The 10,064-nt window shown below is 36.2% G+C and overlaps 1 pseudogene; it reads left to right on the top strand.

The window, feature by feature from the left end:
• The first annotated feature begins 304 nt into the window (after window positions 1-304).
• Window positions 305-9,760, top strand: LOC122148903 (annotated as a pseudogene).
• The last annotated feature ends 304 nt before the right edge of the window (window positions 9,761-10,064 follow it).

Below are 10,064 nucleotides of genomic sequence, written 5' to 3'. Positions count from 1 at the left end.
TTTGGTACGCCACTGTATATTGTATATATAAATGCTCACAAACTGAAAAACAACAACAACTTGCATTTTTGATTCACATGCACAGAATTTGTCCGGTTCTCTGTATATCCTTGCATTTGTTGCACATTATTAATAGATGTAGCGTTGAACGAGCCAAGAATTCATGTTAAAAACGTTAAATATTTAAGCACATCTGTCAGTGGTACGAAAATACTTAGGTGTCTTGCTTATGCTGTAAATTAGTTTTAGACTTTTTATCTAATGTTGGCTACTTACAGCACAACTTCGCTCAGTCGTCGAGACTTGTATTTTGAAAACACCCCTCAAGCGTGCACCATGACGACGCCGCTCACCGGAAGCCATTTTGTAGGTTACGCCTACCGGAAACGGTGTCTGCACCTGCACCGACAGCAGAACCGAAATCGAAGGAGTCCCGGTCGAGTCCCGTCACGTTTCGCTCGTCTCTCCTACCCCGATCCCGGACACAACGGCTTCCTCTGCGGGTCGTGCGCCTTTTCACGCAGCCGTGTCGGAGGACCGATCGCTGGAGCGCGGGGGGATTTTCCACAGAGAGGGGGAAGAGGGAGGAAGGGCAGGTCCCGCACCACCACCACTTTCACTCCCTTCATCATTTCCAAACATCAACATCATCAGGCGTGTCTGCGCTCCCTAGAAACATACCGGAACACTAAACCAGCAGCAGCACCGAACAAAATGCATCGCGTAGACCGCAACCCGAGCCCGGACGCCGTTTGATGTAGCACGGTGTATTATTTATTTATTTTTTTGATCTGGAAATTTCTTGACTTTGTTGAGAGCGAGAGCGAGCACTGCGGCCTTGCATCCAGCTGAATGAACGATGCGGACTTTACCAGCACCCTGATTTAGCGCCGCAGTTCCCACGGATGTCCGTTTCACCGAGCCACACAGCTTCTCTTTTCTCCGATCTGCGTGTTTTTATGGGAGTGACGGATAGCTAGTACCCGAGATAAAATGTGGAAGTGGAGGCGGCTGATGCGGTTGTCCAACCGCTCCTTAATGGCCTTCATCTTCTTCTTCTCCATGTCCACGACCTGCCTCTACTTCATCTATGTGGCTCCCGGAATAGGTAACGTTAAGCGCCTCTGATAACGCGTGTGTCGCGCGTGGGAGTGATGCGATTAAACGCGCGTTAATCGTGTTTCATTCATCACTGACTCCAGATACCGACCATCACCTCTCAAACAAGTACTAGTGATAGGTTTAAAAACCCGGTCAGCTGTCTAACTAAACCAGCCAGTATACTGTGAGGGTCAGAAATGCTACACGCGTCTGATTTAGAGCCCACAATTAAATCAGAGTTGGCCTTTGACAACATTCAGTGGTTTCTTGCTTGGTTTAAACCTTCCTTGGCCGACAACTATTTTGTCTAAGTTTGTATATTTGAGGTAATTATGGGCTGTTAAAGTGCTGATATGAATCTCAGTTGTATCTTGCCATATAACTTAACATAAACCCCAGTTACTACAGCACGTTTATTTCTCCTTCAGCTTTGTTTACCACAGTTTCTGCTATGTGTCGTATGAACATAGTACACCGCTATGGTTTCTATAAAGCGAAGTGGTATTTGTTGAGTAACATACCAACCTACATGCATTTATAAATCAGAATAACTGGTGTCCCAAATCTAATAAAAATGAAGTATATCATTTATATGCAATATTTTTAATACAAATACTATTCTAGCTTACATTTCACCCTTGAGAAAACCATACTTTCTACAAAAGAGTTTTATTACCTAAATAATATACTTAAGAACTGAATGTGATGTTTTTTGGCACATAATTGCACGCTATTTACTATTCAATTTAAATTATTATAGTTAACTTTATATTGAAGGCAGTTAGTTTAACTCAGCTTATATATATATGTATATATATATATATATATATATATATATATATATATATATATATATATATATATATATATATATATATATTAGTTTTCTTATTTGTCTTTTAAATATGGTTGAAGTGTACTGCTGAATACAGTAAAGCATTTATAGTAAGGTAAAATGTATTTTAATGTCATTTAAACCTTGTATGTCGTGTTTAAATATAATGACACATTTGTAATGATAAAGTTGCTATTTAGTTCATTTATAATATATTACCTTTAAATGTTATATCAAATAATGCAGTACTAAAATTAGAACCCAGTACTTAGATGTTATGTTGACTAACATACTAAAGCACAAATGTTGACAAAAAAAAAAAAAAAAAAAAAAAACATACTGTATAAAGTAATAAGGTTTATTTGGCATTACTTCAAAGTGTTAAACAGAAGAAGAGAAGTTCGAAGAAGTAAGGTATTGGAATTGGTTCTGAAAATCATTTGTTGTTGTAATGTATAATTAAGAGCTCATATTAAAGAGCTGATTTTGTTGGTTAAGTTGTAGCCATAAACTGTAGGCTATCTTTTTAAAGACTTCTGGAGAGAGGAATATATTGCTTTAGGGCATGATCCTTGTCTTTTTTTGTCTCTGTAATTAAATTAAAAATGTCCTGGAAAATGATCACTGAAAAAGAGAGGGACCCACGACACAGCCGAGTCCTGTTTAATAGCTCTTGCTGTGTTTGTATAATCAGTGCCCAAGAAAGGTAATGTTTTTTCCTCACCGTTGTTTGACCGGCCTTCACTGGACTGTGTCTAATGTGTGAAGAGCTCCGGGCAGTTAGGAAGAACCAATGTGTTTTTTTTTTTTTCCATAGGCTTGGAGTTAATTTGGGAATCTTCTTGATGTGCTGCAGTTTCCACACAGCAAAGCTAACGTTTTATAGATATGACCACAAAATAAACCTTTTTTTTTTTTTTTTCATTTCTAGACTATTTATTAGATTTTTTTATTTAGAACATACTAGTGTTTTGCAGTATATCAATGCGATGTGTAGACACTACATGTAGACACTGTTATAATTCACAATTTCTTTCATCCATTTGTAGTGGATTGAGCCATTTTCGTTTTGAGCGTGAGGATGCTCTTATGCAAGTGAGGTACATAAAGAAATCGTTTATAAATGTATATGAACTCAAAGTCCAGGCCTCAATCCCACTGAATCACATTTGGGATGAATTGGAGCTTAAAGCTAGACCCCATGTATGACCTTTCAGAAAGAGAACAAATCCCTCCATCCACATTTCAACATCTTCGCAGAATAGTAGAAACTGTTACAGAAGCAAAAAGAGGAAAGTCCTTATTAATGCTTAAGGGTTTGAAATGAAGTGGTAAACCAGCAAAAAAATGGGTGTGGATATACTTTTGGCCACTTTTGATATATACATTTATTTAATTTTATTTAAATCCAAAATACAATTTATATAGGATAAATGCAGAATTTTAATTTCACACAATATTTTTGCAAAAAATCACTCTAAAATGTAAAAATTTTAGAAGACTGGACATTTACACTCGCATTTCAGTTAATTGGTAGTATACAGTTATACTGATAATGTGAACATGTTCAAATGCCGTCTAATGCATTGTCTATCACTAGAATTTTTATGCGAGAACAACAGATTTATAACATTGTTATACCTTGTTACCCATGCATATATGTGTAAAGCTTTTCCTTTTTATGCAGTAACCGAAATATTGTTTTCTCATTTAGATCTTTACACAGATGTCATGGGTTTACACTTATGTACTTATATAGTTTTTCCCTTCTGAGGATATGAAGCTCGGTACAGACTTCACTTCAAACCTATAGTTGAAATTCAGCAGTAGGCATTCTGCTGATCTCGGTTCATTTCTCCTCATATATGGATTCAGGAATGCTGACACAACCTCTGTGTATTAGTTCCATTAAAACTGCATTACACTGACAAGAACCGAGACTAAACCAGAGGCAGCCATTGATGCTTACAATGATAGGAGCTTGTAGGTTCAACATTTGCCATTTTCTCAAAATGCTGCTCTTAGGAGCTTTTCTGTGAGAGGAAGAGACTCAAAACAAAAGCATTCAATTTGTCTGTGCAGTAACAGTTGTTTAACAGTGTGCAAAATTGCATATTCCTGTTATGATTATTACATATTTGATTATGTACTGCTAACCTCTGTTTTGTTTCATCTTTGCGTCATTTGGGAAATTCATTACACCTCTCTCTTTCTTTGTTTCAGTCAACACATATTTCTTTATGGTACAGGCTCAGGGTATCATGTTGCGAGACAATGTGCGAACCATTGGTCACATGATCAGGCTATACACCAATAAGAACAGTACTCTTAACGGCACAGGTAAGAGTGAACGTCTCTTCATCTTAACATTGACCAGACTGATCTTTGAACTAAACACTATTGCAAAGGCCCGAGTATACTTAAATTTCCACTTTATGTAGCACACCGTTGAGCGTGCAAGTTTTTCAAAGTGTACACTATTAACTGTAAGTGTGGATGCACACTACTAAGTGGAACATTGTTTTTGAGAGCACTAATGTCCACACGGATACAAAAATCAATGAAAATCATGACACAAATTACACCATGCTGACTGTTAATGAGCCGGGAAGGGAAGTGCACTTTCGGCTTAATAGTTCCTGGTTCTTGGCTTCAAAGTAAACGTGAAATCAATTTGACCTTATTTTCTCACTTAATGAATATCCCTGGTCTCCTTGTGAACTATTCATCAATGTTGTTCCACTGCAAAAAATAAATAAACGTAATAACTTCTAAAATAAAAAATTCTCTGGTGTCATAGACTGTACAGTCTGATAAATGATCTTAACCAATAGCCAAAGAGCTATTTAGACACTCTCATTCAGTCTGGCTTCATTCTTTTTTTTTTATCACCGTTCAATCAATTCCCAATGGATAAAATCAAGTGCCATCTCATATTTTTTTTCTCATCGAATACCATTTCACTGAAAAATAATTCACACTATGAAAATAAACTGGGAATAGCAATTCACATTGACTTTAATGTATATCTGTCTGTCTTTGTTGTAACAGATTATCCAGATGGAAATAACTCTAGCGAGTATATCGCTCAGCCAACCACATACCTCCCTGAAAACTTCACATACGCTCAAACCTGCCCTGTCCCGAAAGGTTACCTTCTATGAGTAAGTTAAACAATGCGTTTGTTTATTTGACTCAGAAATTCTTTGAATATTAGTTTGGTGTTGTTAAGCTAATTATGCAAAACTCAAATAAGTGTACATATATGCTAAAGGGCACGAATTCTGGGTAGACTAGTTTGCTTTAAATAAACTATTTTTTGGCTCTAAAATTGCGTGCTTTCCTACTATATAGTAGATACAAACAGTATGCGAAAAGACTAGCCTGTCTTCAGAAAGAGTTTACAAAAAGTACTCGTTTCTGGTGAGATTTTGAAGTGTGCATCCAGTGAACACTTTAATATCCCATGAGGCCACAGGAGAGAAGTTGTAAATGTCAGTGAAGCGCCGCAACTGACGTTTGTAGGTCACATGATGATAAATGTCATATGTCTAGGCATTTTTCTTATTTCACTCGCTGTTAATTTTATTTTTTCCGCTAAACTTGGTGCAGTGCATTATGATATTGCCTTTCCTGTGAAGGATAAATCTGATGCCCATTTTTGCCAAAAGAAGGCATTCTAAAGAGTCTTAAAAGGCAACATAAAACGACCTTTGTTTGTTGCATGTTGGCTTTCTAAAATCTCTCTATCCAATTAGCTTAATCTAGACTTCTCAGGTTTAAAATGCTTTGTATCTCATGCATCTCTGTGTGAGGCACACCCATCGTATTGGGTGTCAAAAAGCTTTTTTTTTTTTTTTTTTTTGTCTGGTCTTCACACTTTTCATGCAAAAAAAAAAAAAGAGGTTTACTTATGTGGAGCTTTTTCAGCTTTGCAAAATAAATGTTATTCTCAATCTGTGCTAGTAGCGCCTGTTTTTGCTTAGTTCCTTGCTGATGTATTTCCTTGCAGAGGGTCAGATGGAAGTGAACATGACGGAGGTTCCTATGGAGGAAAGCGAACTGAGGCTCAAAAATCTGGACGTTCGATTTGGAGGCCACTGGAAGCCCAAAGATTGCAAACCACGCTGGAAGGTGTGTCACAGTCACGGTTAGACCCTACATATATAAAACAAAAAGCTCATTCAGGACATCAGCATGACCGGGTTTGTGGTTTTCTCTCTTGCTCTCTTTCAGGTGGCCATTTTAATCCCCTTTAGGAATCGTCATGAGCATCTTCCCATTCTCTTTCAGCACCTCGCCCCTATGCTCCAACGCCAACGCTTGCAGTTTGCCTTTTATGTCATTGAACAGGTGTGCCACATACACTGGTTTGATGCGATACCGCCATCCACTGATGGTCTACTTCAGTAGTTTGTATTTGACCTCAAGAGTGCCAGTATCATGTACCAATGATTGAGAAAATCAATCAACAATCATATTTTTTTTCAATCATGTGTTTATGTGCTTGCAGACGGGTACTCAGCCATTTAACCGTGCCATGCTGTTTAACGTGGGCTTTAAAGAGGCCATGAAAGACCTGGACTGGGACTGTGTGGTGTTTCACGACGTCGATCACATCCCAGAAAACGACCGTAATTATTACGGTTGTGGTCAGATGCCTCTCGACACTTCGCCGCCAAGCTTGACAAGTACATGTACATGTAAGTTATCAGAAAGCACTGATGCAGAAAGCGCTCTCTTTATTTCATTAATTTACCCTCCCTTTTTGTCATTTTTCTGATTGTTTTGTTTATTTTCCTTATTGCCCAGCTCTTGGTGTTCCAGATTTTGAATGCAGCTAAGTTGAGTTCAGTTTGTTTTCAAAATGCATATTTTAAACAGTTTGAGGCTTGTGTTTTAAAGGAGTCTAGTGTTATAGAGCACACATTGCCGTGTTTAGGTTGTGTGTGTGAGTGTATAAGCTGTTATGATGTTATCCACCACCTGTAGACCCTTCCAGATCTTAATGTATGTAACCAGTGTTTGTGTTTAGTTAGTTGGTTGGAGTGTTTGTGAGTTACTATCTTTCTAGTTTAATCTAAAATGAACCTATTCACTGAACCAAAGAGAGAAAAAATAAGTAAATTTCAAATTCATTCAACCAAACCCAGCATACATTTCAAAAACCTCTTGAAAAACCTTTAATGCCAGCAAATATTGTGTTAAAATAGAGTTTCCTCAGTTTAACCTACAGTGTGATTTTCGTGGTGTTGTTTTTCCTCTTAGTCTGACATGAACTTATGAACGATGTTGTTGCTTGCAAAAATAAATAGACTTAGTTAAGACAAAACTACAACCATGCTACCCTTGTGCTGTTGAATATTCAGTGTAAATTTGCATTGATTTGAATGTGCTTTTAATTTGGCTGTTGTGTTTCCCAAAGAAAAAGAGTGTGGCCAGACATTAAGCTTGTTTGGTCATCCTTTCATACCATATGAGACTTTTTCTTTTTTACATTTCAAAGAAATGTTGAAACATTTTCCTTTTCCTCATTCATCCAATCCATAATATCTGTCTAAACCATTTTGATGGGTTTTAAGAAACCTAACTTCAGAGTCCTGCAGTTCCTTAAGGTCACGTTCTGCTGTATTGTAACAGCGTATCACATAAAGGAAATTTTTAGGTGGGTTTCATAATTTTTTTTTTTTTTTTTTTTTTTTTTTTTTTTTTTTTGGCACTTTTTTTTTTTTTTAGCACTGAAGGCGTTTAGGGCCACATGCAGATTTTAGGGCTATTTGTTATGCACTTTATATCATTAGTGCAATAAATTTTAAACACAGCTCTGATTGCTTCTCAAACGTGTTTGAGGTAGTTGGAGGAATTTCCCTTATTTTGCATGTGACCAAGGACTGATTGAAGACCCAGTGGTGCAGCTTTGCTCTGGTTGAGTTTGAAAGGACCGGTTGTTCATTTCTGGTTGAAGAAACCAAAACTGCTTTGCACAAACTGCAAGGAAGTAAATGTGTGCTGTTCCTCCTTATCTCCTTATGAAGTAGTCTGACAGTCTGTACTATTAAAAGACTTTCTTTTGTTGCCTATTGCTTTCAAGTGATTCCTGATGGTAAGGGTTTTTTTTTTTTTTTTTTTTTTTTTTTTTGCTTTTTTATTTCCCCCCTTCCTTGTTTTTTTATTTTTATTTATTATTATTATTATTGTTGTTATTATATATATATATATATATTATTATATATATTATATATATATATATATATATATATATATATATTATATATATATTATATTATTTATTATTATTTTTTTTTATTTTTAATGATGGCATATTTGTAGTTTAGTTTGCTAAGTGTTGAGTGTTTGTGTTTTCAGTCTTCCCTATAATGAGTTTTTTGGTGGAGTCAGTGGACTTACTGTCAAACAGTTCCTCAAGATCAATGGCTTTCCTAATGCATTCTGGGGCTGGGGAGGAGAGGACGATGAACTCTGGAACAGGTCAGTTATGTTTAATTAGTAGTATGTTGTGTATCCTAAGATCAGCGTAACAAGTATTTCATAACTATCTAGTTACTTTTGTAAAACGAACAGTTGTTGCTTCACCATGATGCGGTGTGTGACTGAAGTATGTTTACCATAAAACCAATAGATGTATGTGTAACACAAATGTGTGTGTGGGTGGGTTTCATTGTTTAAGGGTTCATTACGCAGGTTTCAATGTGACCAGGCCAGCAGAAGTCGATATTGGGAAATACAAATCTATCCCCCATCCACACACAGGGGAGAGGTGCAGTTCCTGGGGAGGTCAGTGTGCACACATGCATAAACACTAGTTATACATGCAGAAATTTGTACTAATATATTAACTAATGTACATAGCCGTTCAAAAGTTTGAGAAGTCTTTTTTTTTTTTTTTAATTAATAGTTTTAGTGAGCAATGACCCATTAAATTGACCCGAAATTGACGATAAAGATTTTTACTTTGTTAGAAAAATATATTTCAAAAAATGCTGTTCCTTTGAACTATCTATTCATCAAATAATCCTGAAAAGAAGTATGTTATGATTTCCACTAAATATTAAGCATTTAATCAACTGGTTTAATTGTTTTTCATATCAGCATATTAGAATGATGTCTGAAGCTTTTCACTGTTTTTTTTAATTAAATGAAATGCATTTTTGTTTAAACAAGAGAGACTTATTGAAAAAATGTTTTTAAAAAATCCTAACCACACACTTTTGAACAGTAGTGTATGTTATATAATTATTTCAATTTATGTCCTAAATAGAGGCCTAACACATTCAAAGTTTTTTTTGTACATGCATTGAAAATAAAATCAAAACAGAGATATAAGAAATAATTCTTAATTAAAAAGTACTCTTATTGCCAAATATATATATATATAATATATATTATTACCTTTTTTTTTTCTTTTTTTTTCAAACAGAAAATTAGTATTTCCCATTGTTTCTGAAGCAAACCTTTCCATTATATTTCTTTTTGTGCCAATTTAAGGTTTTCTATTAAATATTTTATGGCATATAGGAAATGTTTCTTGGCTAGATTTTATTACTTATTCCACTGCACTGTCAATCCAAATGTTATGTTCTCAAGGTAATTATTCAGTGTGATAGTTTTCTCTCTAAGTGTTTTTCCAGTGGCAGAACCAGCACTATTAGGAAAGCCAATATAAATAAGAAACAGGAAACTACGTGCTTAGCAGTGTGTCCGGGTCCACAACACTGAGGAAGCACCTTTTTGTTCTTATACGCACTTTGTGAAGGAAACCTTTTAATTAGACCTACTCTTCTTTCCTCAGTCTCTCGCCGTTGAAAAGTGAAAAATGGCTTTCTCTTTTCACTGCACTGCTTCAATCTTCACTATCCGCTGACCCGCTACACTTGACTTGACCCTTAAACCAAATTCGTATTCATCTATTTCTGTGTAACCCAGTGTGGATTGGACCTACGTGTGACAAAAAACATATTTGCGTTGCATATAGTAGCGCGATTAATCTCAAGGACAAACTACCCCTGGTTCATCTCGCCCTCTGGGGGGCCTCAGGTATAAGTTTCTGAGGTATTCTAAAGAACGACAGCATCTGGACGGCTTGAACAATCTGCGTACTGTACTCTCC

The sequence above is a fragment of the Cyprinus carpio genome, chromosome A20 (genome assembly GCF_018340385.1).
Source record: "Cyprinus carpio isolate SPL01 chromosome A20, ASM1834038v1, whole genome shotgun sequence".
Lineage (NCBI taxonomy): Eukaryota > Metazoa > Chordata > Actinopteri > Cypriniformes > Cyprinidae > Cyprinus > Cyprinus carpio.
Note: the sequence above shows the minus strand (reverse complement) of the source record. Positions and strands in the feature narration are given on the sequence as shown.